Source organism: Bacillus rossius, chromosome 3, assembly GCF_032445375.1.
Source record: "Bacillus rossius redtenbacheri isolate Brsri chromosome 3, Brsri_v3, whole genome shotgun sequence".
Taxonomy (NCBI): domain Eukaryota; kingdom Metazoa; phylum Arthropoda; class Insecta; order Phasmatodea; family Bacillidae; genus Bacillus; species Bacillus rossius.
This window is the reverse complement of record NC_086332.1, coordinates 83026388-83040057: the sequence shown is the minus strand read 5'-3', so window position 1 is coordinate 83040057 and position 13670 is coordinate 83026388. Positions and strand designations below refer to the sequence as shown.

At 36.8% G+C, this 13670-nt stretch overlaps 1 protein-coding gene across 2 annotated transcripts in view; it reads left to right on the top strand.

Annotated features, from left to right (window-relative positions):
• LOC134530976 (vascular endothelial growth factor C-like) overlaps positions 1 to 13670 on the top strand; it is a 674879-nt gene that overhangs the window by 614701 nt on the left and 46508 nt on the right. The gene's annotated exons all lie outside the window — the stretch shown is intronic.

Here is a 13670-nt window from a genome sequence, read left to right as displayed (position 1 = left end):
AATGAAAATTATCGTGTGATAATATTAATTTTTTTCTATGTTTTTCCTAGGTTTCGACAGTTAGTCTACTATCAACTATTTTTTCATATCATTAAATTTTTTTTTTTGCTCTTTAGGAGCATGGAACTAAATTTTATGAAACGCATTATGTTAAATAGTGACCGACTTATAAAAATAGTTTTTCATGTGAGTTAATTTAATATTGGTGTTGAGCTTTGATTTGGTTTTGTCAGAATGACTAGAACTGAAGAAATACTGTCAATAAACACTAATTAATCATAAAAGAAAATCAACAAACAGAACGATTTAAAAAAATGTATAAACTTATTATAATAAAATATTGTATACAAAATTAAATTTGTAATTATAACCAGATGGGTACCTGCTGGCACCAGTGTTCGCCATTTACTTTGTACCGTAATCTAAGCGTGAGACAGGCTATAGGCGCATATACTTAAGCCTGAGACGCACCTATGTCCCTCCGTATCACGGACTCCTTAGTTTTAGTCAGATTTAAAAAAAAATGAAAACTCTATATTAATTATTTTCATGATATTAGAGTATTTCAAATATTGCTAAACTAAATTAACTAAAATTTCATTTAGTTACGATCATTTTAGAAATTATAAAAATTACCATTTAAAAAAAAGTTTTTTGCGAGAATTTTAATTATGTAACATACCTAACCTTCGTTATTACATCTACATCAACAAAAAATGAAATGAAGAATCACGAATGTGGAGACAATTATTAATTCGAGGTCAACGAATCTTAGGTCTTCGCTGTCTACATAGTGCGGACCAGAGGTCTTGTGAGCGGGGTCCCCTATTTCCATGCACGCGAGTTCTATAACCAAGCAGTGGGCGGAGCAATACAGGGTGAGTCTGAATTCGACCAAAGAAATTCGGCTGCAGGTTCATCACGAAAAAATACGCTGAAAACACATTTACGACTTATGGTCTAACTTGCGTCCCATTGCTGGTATACGTCTTTGAAGTTGGGGCTGAATAACATTTTTATTGCGAATAATGGAGAAAGTATTTAAGATAGAACACTGAGCGTGTGGGTTATGTTTAATTCAATGAAGTACTACAAACTACTTGAATTTTCTTGCGGTGGCAAAATAATTGAGGGTAACAACTTTAATGTCCACTTTTTTTTGCTTGTTAATACCCTTAAATATTTCTAACAAATAATTTTGCTTCTGCAATAAAAACGCAGCAGCGGTAGAATTTCGTTCAGTGATACATAATTCAGACGCTCAGTACTTTATCTCAAGTACTTTCCGTAATATTAAAGAAAAAAATTCAGCCTAAAATTCAAAGACTTTGAAAGCACTTTAGCCTATAAGTCGTAACGATTTGTTCAACTTATTTTGTCGAGATGAACCTACAGTCAAAGTTTGTACGTCGAATTCAGACCCTTCCTGTATATGGTTGATCAACTGGACTAAAAACGGTTACCGCCATCTTTACGCTAGTAAGTAATTTAGAAAATCCGTGAGAATGTGAGACTATTTTTTTCAGTCACTGAGTTTCAGTGAGCTCCACTAACAGAAATATACGCATCGTCTATTCGCAACCAAAACTCCTTTTTTTTTAAAGAAAATTTTATTTATTCTTGTGTCATTTTCATACTATTATTCATTTTGTTTCTCCACGCTTCTTCTTGGAAAATTTCGACTTTGAATCCTGGGTTGTATATTTAATTGGTTTATAACGTCATTTTAAAATGTTGTATGCTCGTTGATTCAAACCCACACACAAACGCACACACTTCTACTGTCTCTCTCAAACTCATTATTAAAATTTATTCCAAATGCTTATTCTTATGTGCACAAATATGTTATTAAGGTATCAAATAATCCAGTATTGCTGATTTTTTTTTATTTTAATGAGTACCAGGAATAGCCAAATGAGAGTTACATTTAAAGTAAGTGAAATTCATTTCCTTCGTACGGTAGTACCAGATCTTTATGTTAATGATCCTAATTGTGTACTTGCAGTACAATTTTTTGTGCACTTATTAATATTTTTTTCCTTGCTTCATTGTTGATTTCACTCCATTCTTTATTGCGAATCGTTTTGTTCCTTTTTTACGCTTGATATTACGTACTGACCGGGAGATCGTTTTGAAAATATGCTGTACATGTTCCGCTCCTCGCTGATACGCATTCCTTTCCCCTCCTTCCCTGCTTTCCCTCCAATTCAGATTTTCAACCTGCACTGACAGTTCACAAGACTTATGGCCTGGGCTAAACACCTCAACTCCTGTCTTGGTAGGTTTATTTCCAGGTTGCTTGTTCTTTAATTCCATTCCACATTTCAACTCTTTCTCTGTTTCCACATATACTTGTTTTCAACATTACGTACCATTTTCAGATTTTCCACGCCTGTTATCCAACAGAAATCACATAAAGATGTGCGTTTTTTCAATATATTTATTTGTTGAAATGTGAGTTTATTTCTGTAGAAGGACAAACACGCAGTCAATTTAAGCTTAACTTTTGTTTTAAGGTTAATAAGTACAATAAAGTCATGTTTGATGTTCTAGCAGAAAATTGATACGTCAACAACATGATAAAGAACTATTTCGTCATTAATTTACGTATATTTAAGACCTGAACGTACATACACAAACTTCAGGATCACTGGGATAACATCAAACGTGAGGTCAGTGATTTCACACTGACATCAGTGGATACATTGTTTGTAGCGTCAGTTAATTTTGGTGTTAGTGGTTCTGGATATGAATCACACCTGTTTTTTTTAATATAAGTAAATATTTGCGCATTATAAGCCGTCTCTGATAACTTACCGGCATAAGTGAACTTATACTATTATTACCTAAATATAAGCTAAATAAATAAAAATATAATTATTGGCAACTTTATTATTTCGCCTAGTCCACTAAGTAATGACTGAAGAGTTTGTACGGTTTTTAGGCAGTACTTAGCACTAATAAACGTCAAATGTAGATTTCAGCGCAAAATTATCTCTTTATTAAAGGCTTGATAGAGATTTTGTGGATTCAATAGGCACAAAAATTTCATTGATTTTCCTTTTATAATAGGACTGCTGCCTTTTTTTATTCATCCTTTACAACTAAAATTCTCAAACAGCCAGTAACAAATAGGGAGAAGATGTGTTAACACAATAATCGGAATCGGCCAATGAGGACAGTTGAGAGATAGGAATCATGGCTGTCCTCACGACACATGCTTCTGTGATACGCAGTAAGTGTTGTTTGTTGCTAACAGAGCCACTGCATCCCTGCCGGACCTGGTAATGACACGGTGCCACGCCCCGACACTTTGGGTCGCAGTAATTACAAACTGGTTGATTGTCGGTGGATAGTCGGAGCCAATTACCCACACCGCCGCCTCTCTCTCTCTCTCTCTCTCATTGGCCGCTGACCAGCCGGTGATGCGCTCGTTACGCCAGGACGTTAATTGAGCCGCGGGGCGTGGCGTGGGCAGAGCGAGTGCCGCGTAACACAGTTGGACGGCGTTATTTGGAACCGAGCTCAAGTCGAACACAGGTTGACCAGTATTGTGGCAGTGGGTTGAGTTTTTGGCCACTATGGCACATTAACATGGAAAGTTGATTAAATATTTTTTTTCTTCCTTAATACAGAGTGTAATTTTACCTACACAGCTACACCTCTGACCAAGCGGCTCTTAAGGAGCACGTGCGGTTGGCATCGTGGATTGGCAAGTGACTTCAACAACGTCACAGCATGTCATCTCCTGGCAGTTTCTTATTCCATGGGCACAGTACTGTGGACACGTGAATTATTAAAAATTGGTGATTTGAAACATTCGTGAGTTATTAAGTGCACCGTTGTTTTGTAATAATAATTTTTTTTTTCAAAATGAACCCTAAAATAATCGTATAGCTACGACACAAAAAAAAAGTGGTAATGATGACGAGTTGGTTGAGATCCCCCAATCATCGCCACTGTGAGAGGGCCACTCTATCTGGGAAGTATTAAACAAAAGCTGTGTCCGAATACATAGGGATGTGTCCATAGCACACACATCCCTACATCCCTTATCAATTGCAGACACAATGTAGTGGATGCTTTTCTAATGGATGGATAGTATCCTAATACTTTTGCTTCTAGCACCACCTGTTGACAGTTGGTCGTGCTATTGCGCTTGTAGCCATTTTGAGTCATGATACCTACAAATATTCAGCAAAATGTAAATAACAACGACCAATTTAAAAAAAAAAACTTAATGTAGCGTGACTGTTATAAATGTCAGCGATCAAAATAAAAATTTGCTTATGAATCTCAAAATATTAAAAATAATTGTAATGAGAATTAAATACTCCTGTAAATTAAAGTTAGCTTTTTACGGTAATTTTGAAGTGAAAGTTTTTTACTGAGGGGGCTACAATTTTTAAGCGTTGCGGAAATTCCGATCGCAGGAGGGGAATAGTTAGGTACGTGATGGAGGAACTGGTAGGGGAGGAGAGTACGTCAGCGGCGACGCCACTGCAACGCATGAACTAGGGCCTTTTTTATGCACGCGTTTCGTGTCGCGCTTTCATCCGACGGCAGGTTTGCGCGAAGTGGTTGTGATCAATGCTGCCACTAACAACCATTTGCGAGTGAAAGATGGATCCGTGTGTAATATATTTATACTCTTCCGAATTTGTTTCCAAATGGCTCTTCGTTTCTTCACTTCATCTATTAAACACTCCGTATTGAACTCCATTTTATACTACTGAACTAAAACGTCACTCATGCACAACTGCGAACTGAATGTTTATGTCAGAGCGATTGGCAGCAATGCCTAGATCTCAGTCGGCAACAATGTCGCGCGTCTGCATAAATACGTCTACTAGGAGCAATACATTTAGAAATCGTCAAACGTTTTGCCAGCAGCTTTTTGCGGCGGCGTTCTCTAGATCACGACGGCATGTTTTTCAGAACGCGACCGCACAACTGCGGTCGTCAAAACGCGCGACACTGTATAAACGGGCCCATTACCTCCCATGCAGTTACAAGACGCGCGACAAAAGTCGCGCGACATAAAACGCGTGCATAAAAGGGGCCTAGCGGTTGAATGGGAAGACGGCAAAGGAAGGGAAAGGTAGGTAGCGTAGCATGCTATATGCTAGTTGTAACGGCTGGAACGGAAGACGGCAGGGGAGAGGTAGAAACGACGTAGCAGTGATGCTACGAAATTCTCATAACGATGATTGTGTTTTTCTACTCCACAGTTTTCGTAACGGCTAACGACTGATGCTACCATATTTCTTTTATCTTATTTCAAGTATCTACAATTTATTTATTCATGTGGAAAAGAGTTTTTTAATTTGTACTATTAACTTAATACCCCAACTACCAGGCGGGTACAAGAAATAATGCTCTATTTTGAAGGAATTTTGAACTTATTAAATCCCAAACGTTTGTGTCCTATATTATATTAGCTATCATGAGCCAATTTTCCCTGTGATAGACACTGATAATTCTGCGAATAATGATTCATAAAAAATTCGAAACTAATAATAAACCTTAATTGATTCGTGTTTATTCAAATTATATAACGAATTTCTTGTAAAATATATTTAAAAACATTAATTTTTAATTTTTTTTATTTGCGATCATACCCACATCCTAACTATTTTATCTCTTGCTAAATTAAAACATACTAATAATTTATCTTCGTCTATACCTAATAAGCAAGAAGTTTCACTTCTGTTCCGCGATAACTCCACGCACACACTTATTTATTTATTAAGTTTTTTGTATGCTTATAACGTTTTAAACAAATGTCATACCAAAAATATAAAGTAATATTATATACAAACAAAATAAAACACGATTCTTAAGCTAATGGGTGTAGGGACGCATTAGTGGAAGCGATAGTCGATTTTAGTGGACGCATGTAGGGATGTCGATGCATCCCTTGTAAGATTTCGGAAGCAACGAAAAGATGGCCGCGTCCACTACGATAGACTTCTAGTGGATCCCTTAGTTAAGGGATCAATTAAACTAGTATTCGGATGCAGCTTGGGTGATTCTGCAGTAGGCCGTGATCGCCTTCCGCTGTATGTAGATTAATGGATAACATAACACACCGTTGAGGACCCGCTGATAGATCTCAGGACCTCTAGCTGACCAGCAAGGACCTTCAACCTCTGGAACAACAGGTGGGATGTAGCCTTCTACAAGTAAAACAATTTAAATGGAAAAAAAAAGAAAAGGATGGCTTTATCTGCACAAGAAAGCCTTGGCATCTCTACAGTCTTGAGGAAAAAAATAGAGCACAAACTTTGTATATTCCACAATAGTATAGCCTTCCTACGTTCATTAACAGCCTAAAACTGTACGAATTAATTTAATCAGTTTATAATTTCTCTTCGTAAGAACTCTTTAAACTATACATTCTGATTAATGGATCAATCATACACACTAGTAATTAGCAGATCAAACAACTAAGTCATTTTTAATCCATACATATCACAGATTTATCATTGAAAATTACTTTAATATGTCCACTGAAATTTTAACGATAGCAGTGAAGACGTTTCCATGCGGTTGGTATCAGTTTTCATCTACGGGATTGCGGTAGTTTTCACTATAGGTATCAGGTATATAAATAGCTTATTAGAGTTATCAAATGTGATGAAACATGAGGCGTTTGAAAAATTAATGGAAACAGCTGAACAAACTACTGCATAAGTTTGTGTCGACGTTTTACTAAAATAAAAGTAGAAGGCAAGATACTTAAGACAAAACTTGGCATGTGGAGCACATATTTGTTTATAGAGGTGTTGGTCATTGAGAGGTAAAAACGTTATTAGAAAATCCGAGGTCAAGGAGAATTGCAGCCGAAGTATGGACTCAGAGCTGTTCAAGACTACTGTTAGCAGAACGACCGGTAAACAGCTGCGTCTTCTTTCTCTTTCTTCCTTTCTTTCTCTCTCATCACACGCCATGGAAATGTTTGCGCTCGCTGACACCCTACAGAACAAGCGCCAACTGAACATTAAATGGCGCGCGCTTCTCGTTGCTTACCGTTGCACGTTTCCGTCACATTCACGAAACCACCTCCGCCAAAAGCCGTGTGCTGAGTGATAATATGTCAGTAAAAATGATATCAGGGTCAACATTAAAGAGAGAGAGGCGTTCAGTTGGTGAGACTGAGACTGCTTGGTGGAGGTGTGCCGGTGGTCAGCGGAGGATCATGGAGGGGGATCTCCCAGGCGGGTAGCACCTGGGTGACGAGCGACTTGGGCGCGGTCGTAATCCCCCGGAACGAGCGGTCCCGAGGCGCGCCGACCCCGGCAGACAACAGTCCTGGGCGGGTCAGGGTCGTGGTGGAGGGCTAACGGCTCCAACACCCTGAGTTACTGAGCTGCCCGCCTCGGCGGACCCCGGCATCGACACCCGCCGGCGGGCCAGGCGTGTCAGATTACCGAGGCAAGTGGCCACACACCCATAGGAACGCACGCTTCAATTCTAACGTCTCGCGCGCTGGCACTAAGTCTCGCCGACAACGGGACACGTAGGTACGGCGCAATTCATAACCGAGAGGCCTGCGTGAGCTGCGCCGGGAAACCGTCACAGCGCGTGCGTGGAGTGGTTTCCGGAAACGATGGAGGGAAAAACGAACACAGGATTAGGTTCTACCACCCGTCATGAACCGGTAATGATACAGATCCACACGACATTTCCACTTACAGTCGCCATCAGTTCTGGGTCCTCGGTGTGCATATGTATATTCACTTGTACAAAAGGCTAAGACTTTTATTTCATTTTCGACTTAAAAACTATATGAATAAATTGATTTATATAAAATAAAAATATTATATATATACATTTTTACCCTAGAAGAAATAAAAACGGGAACAGTTTGGTTTTATTAGAGCACCTGGTATCACCGCATCTACAAACACTGGAGGTGTGAATTTTCTCATACACATTTTGCAATAAATTTGAATACTTTGAATTTTTTTCTAAATATCTGCCCAAAAATAATCAGAGAAGAAGAGAAATTTCATGGAGTTTGTTTTCATTGAGTGTGAGCATGTCTATGAAACCATAAATATAGAATATAAGAAATTTGAATTCTGTAACCTACATTTAAAGTAAGTTTGCAAGTGTTTCACATATCTGTTTATACATTACACCCTTTTAATTAAAAACATTACCGTTGTTCAAATGTTTTTTGACGTGACAACGTCTAATAAACCGATGAACGCCGGCTGCACGCACAAAAAAGTGTCCCGTAACGCACATTGTCCCACTACGGATGTGTCCTGTTACGCTCATTGTACACATGCGCGGCATTACTCTTCCACTCGATTGGAACAACCATCGATTTGACTTTTCAATCATGTTTTCGTCGTTTGAATTATTAATATTATGTAATTTAACGATCGTCCACCGTTTTTCAGCACAATCGGTAAGGTTATTTAAAAGTAATGTTGAATTTTCAATTTCGTTTTTAACGAACAATAGTGTTTTACAGTTACACATAATAATTCAAATTACACCCGGGATCTTTTGCACAATGTTTTAAAAAATATTGTAACACATTATAAATATTATATTATAAATTATATTTTAACTTTATAGCTAAACGCCAGTTTTTAAAATTAATTACAAGTCCTCTACACGTGAACTGTTTCGTCGACTGTTTATACCTAAGGTGAAGTGAAAAGTTAATGTGGTTTTCATTGCTTATTACAACAACAATTTCGGCAATAAAGGTTAATTATTCTTGCATTTTAAAAATCTGATTACTGGTATAATTTCAAGTATTTATTCTTTTATTTTTAAAATAAAAACGATTCAATTTTATTCATAAAAGTATGCAAAAATTTCATGAATGTTTTGTTATGACGTCACGTTAAACTATCGTCCGTATACCGACTTTACAGACAACCAACTTTTTTTTAAATTTGCACCTTGATTATATCAAGGTTAATATATCCGAATAGGATCAAAAGGGACATAAGAAATGGGCAAGCGTAATCTTGAGTAAAATTGAACATACTTATAACACTTTCTCCCTTTGAAATTCCAACCCTGAATGATATTACATTTTACTGCGCATATCTATTGCTTGAATCAGGGATGTTTGGAATTTGTATAATACTTATGTTTGCAATGTTACAATACAAGCTATATTATGATTATTTTTATGAGGTGAGGTAATTTTTGGTAGGATAATAATAATGTAAAAAATTCTTGTCTTAATACTGTTTATATGTCAGACAATGTTTAAGTTAGAATCTGTGCGTTCGTGAACAAGGTTGACGATCTGTGAACGTACAACGTTAGCGTGAATTCCGGCATCATACTGGACACCACGCACTTGAGCATAAATTAGCCAGTGGCCTATGCGCAGTGGCTTTTCCCGCAGTCTTCCTTTTGTGCTGACTCGAAAAATTTTTGGTGTTATTAATGTTGTTATCCTGATGTTAGTTTCTTGTGAGTCGAGCATTCGAAGTAGCTTAACCGACTTTTTACTGTATCGATAAAAACGTAGCTGCTACATCGTTATGTATAGAGAACGGAAAATTTCGCGATTTCAATGTCATATATGGTAGACTCCATAATCATCTTTGCACTAGGGCAGATTACATATGCTTAATGGCTACTTACTGACTCATGACGCCTGTTAACTGCAGGTTCGTGATTCAATACTTCTTTTGTTTGAAGGATTTTCATTGGCCCAGAGATCTTCAGATAAACTGTGACCCAATCACTGAAGCTGCAAAAAAGGCAAACGTATTTGGATTCTAGTCTATCGCGAAATGAATCCGCGAAATTTTAAGGGCTCTAGTTATGTAACATCCGTTATTCAGACGTAAACAACTACGCTGGGTTAAAAATAAAAGTAAATATATAGTATAAGTATATATATATATATATTCAAGAATAACTTTTGAATTGTGAAATACATTTTTATAATTAATTATGACCAATTTTCAATCAGAAATTTTTGTCATATTCACACGTTTGCCATTTTTTTGAGCCTGAGATTTTAGTGGCCCAATAAGGTTTCCAGTCGCTTGAATAACACTGATCATTACAACCGCCCACTTTCCTTGTTTTGACCGGCGTATAATTAACCACGCCGGACTTTGATTCGTTGTTTATTGTGGCGTGCCAAGGATTTTCAGTACCTTGATCGGCTATCAGCTTGTTGGGGCTTTACATCTGGTCATTATCAAATCAAATAAAAATATGTGAAATAACCCTTTCTAGTTCTAAATATATTTATATGTCTTATATTTAAGTGTTATCAAATGCATTTTATTTTGTTAAAAAGTAAATGTAGTCATAAATATATTTTTTACTCCGAAATGATCACATCTTAGCACCCAGCTTTAAGAAATTCTTTAATTATTATAGTCGTTGAACGTTCTATAATTTTCGAACAACAGGATGAATTTTTATACGATGAAAACCAGTTGCTGAACTCGTTTATACTTAAACTTTGGTCTGACATTAATGCTACTTTTTACATGCTTTATATTAGCTTCACCTGTATGTTTGTCTGTCCGTCTGTAACTCTTTCGACTAAGAGTGAGTGGCTCATCACTGTAAAATGTCCCACCAATTTCATTACGTTCGTTACCCGAGTGGTCTATGGCGCGCGACTTCTGTGACGTCAGCTTTCGGATTCAGCGATCGTGGGTTCTACTCCCGGCCACGCCAAAAAAAAAATGTTTTTTTTCCCCGGTAAATTCTAAGATTATATCCATACATCTAACTGTAAATGATTCGGAGAGACTTTACCATTTCTTTGTGATGTTGCAACTCCAAATAGTTATCACAGATGGTAATAGGTAGTGTCGGTAACTCATTTCCCTATGATAATTATACATAAATATAGTTTAAAAAACTAAAAAAACATGCTTTTAAAGAATATCAAACTAAAAAGTTAAAAATAAATATAGTTTAAAAAACTAAAGAAACATGCTTTTAAAGATTATCAAACTAAAAAGTAAAAAATAATTTTAAAATTTAATTTATGACAATAGTATATAAGCAATACTAGTATAAATGAGAAAAAAGCATGGGGCGCTTAATATACAAAAAATATGGCACAAAGCGCCTCAAGTTTTTTTCTCATTTATACTAGTATTGCTTATATACTAGTGTCATAAATTAAATTTTAAAATTATTTTTTACTTTTTAGTTTGATAATCTTTAAAAGCATGTTTCTTTAGTTTTTTAAACTATATTTATTATGTGTTGTATCTATATACATATAATGAGTCTTTTACCCATTGCTGGGTGTTGTGAGCACAAAGTTGAGCAGAAGATGAAGACCGCCGTGACGTCCCAGTGCAGGTTCTGCGGGGGTCTGTCATTGCCTCCCGCGGGACGAAGGTGAAAGGGACACCAACAACCAGTCTTGAACCCAGGGAGAAGGACTGGAAAAAATCTCGCTCCCCGGCCGGGAATCGAACCCGGTCCCCTTGGCTTGCCAGCCAGACACGCAAGCTACTCGTTTAAATGCACACACCAGGCTCTTTGCTAGTTTAGGTACCCCACGTGTCAGTTTATCTGCAGGGACTAAATCACGTCTCCTCGTGCTCATGCTTATATTTGTAGAATTGCGCCTCTGAACAAACAACCAATTATTTTCAGTTTTTTTTTTTCTGTCAGTAAAATGAGAGAATTGAAATTCACGATTAAACCTAAACAATAAAGTTACGTCCTGTAGTTTAAACTTAACTTGTAATTTGTTTTACAAATATAGAACTTGGCTTGGTGGTCATATCGCATTGCACCATAATTCCTGTGTACAATGTACGATAGTTTTATTTTGTTGGTACGTTATGAGTAGCAATGTCAGGTCCGAGAGAGAGCGCGCCCGGCCGTTATCGCATTTCACGCGTGGTTACGACGCGCCCAGCACGCGAGATGCCATCTCACAGCGCATCCGTCCGTCCGTCCGTCCGTCCGTCCGTCCGTCCGTCAGTCCGTCAGTCCGTCCGTCCGTCAGTCCGTCAGGGATTACGTGAGCGGGATGATTATTTACACACGACGAATTAAAATATAAGAGCTCTAATGAAATCGTGCAGTTCTTTGTTTCTCATCCCACCTAACGGGATACATTGTGGATAAAAACTTAAACTCAATATCTAATGTCATAGAAGTGAAACTTCTTTGGCATTTCAAACATCGACTCGTAAGCAAGGCTGTGTTAAATTAGGGTTTCATTTCTTTATCAAGTAGTTAAGAACTCTAGCTTTTTTGTATTTATTAAAATTATTGATTCAAATAAAAACTAATTGAGGAACATGAATGAAATCAATATTACTCACGTCAAAATAACTGCTAAAGATATCAATTATCAAATATCAACTATCAAGTATCATTATTGATCAATAAATAATATTAATTAACAATAAATATTAATCACCGCAAAGAAAAACTGCACGTATTACTGTTTCTTCAAACAACTCTGCCATTCAGAACACGCCAATTCTCTAAACAAAATATGAAATTCATAACAGGTAGCGCTATCTATGTGAGAAATTCAGGGCCTGTCTCAAAAGAACTTTCTGCGCTGCTGGTTCAACAAGGAGAAACGTGAGCGCTTGTAGCAAATATAATATTCAAGATATTCACAGCTGATTGTATAGAATACCTATATTTATTTCCTGAAAGAAGCGCATGCGCACACTCTCTGTCTAATTCTTTCATTCATCTATCTCTCTCAGTTATAATTTTTTTTTGACGGGGGACGAATCATTGTACAAAGAGGAGAACAAAGACGAGCCCAGCAACGTATATAGCATAGTGCTCTATTTATATATATTAGGCCAAGTACCTATTCTCTGTACTTTTCATGTTAGAAACGTTTTCAAAAAATGTTTCACGAAAACATTTCATTAAAATTCTGCCTTAAAAATTGACTCTCCTCGCACCCAAAGAAGTTTCACTTTAAAGATGTTTGTATCTCAGGTGCTATCTTACGTGTTTGAAACACAAAAGTAACGAAGCAAATAAAAAATCCTTTGACATTGGGACAGTACTCAACATATACCCAATGGTTTACAGGTTTTTCTGCCACTGTTGTTCTGTCAACAGAATTTGTAAGCAACTTCGTGTTATTCGTTAACAAACACCATGTGTTCCTTTGCAAGTCATAGTTGGGTGTTTGGTAGCACTAGTTATAATTTCGAGAATCCAATTTAAGACATGTTATATGACACAGACTATATGAGACACTTACCTGGAAGCGTATTATTTTTGCAATCAGCTGTAGGAAATTTTACTGTATAGGCGATAGGTATGTAAACAAATTCATTGTATTATGCTATGCAGTGTTGAATATAACAGTAAATTAATAGAATTTTCAACAAGGAATAATTCTTCGCGGTACCAGGTATTTGATCTTTGTAAAAATTAAACCATATTAAAAATTTGTAGCTTTATGTGTTTCGTTTGAAACAGGGTAACCATGCATACGACAGTGTGTATAGGGTCTATAGGGTAATGGTTGGTAAGAGTACGCACCTAGTGGATTTTCAGTTACATCGGCGGAAGGAGAGAAGATACAGGTTTCAAAAATTTTACACAATATTCTTTATTTCTTTGCAAATCATTGTAGAAAGTATTAGTTATTTGTTAATCATTATATACGAATTAAAAATAAAAATTAAAAACATATCAATCGCGTACTC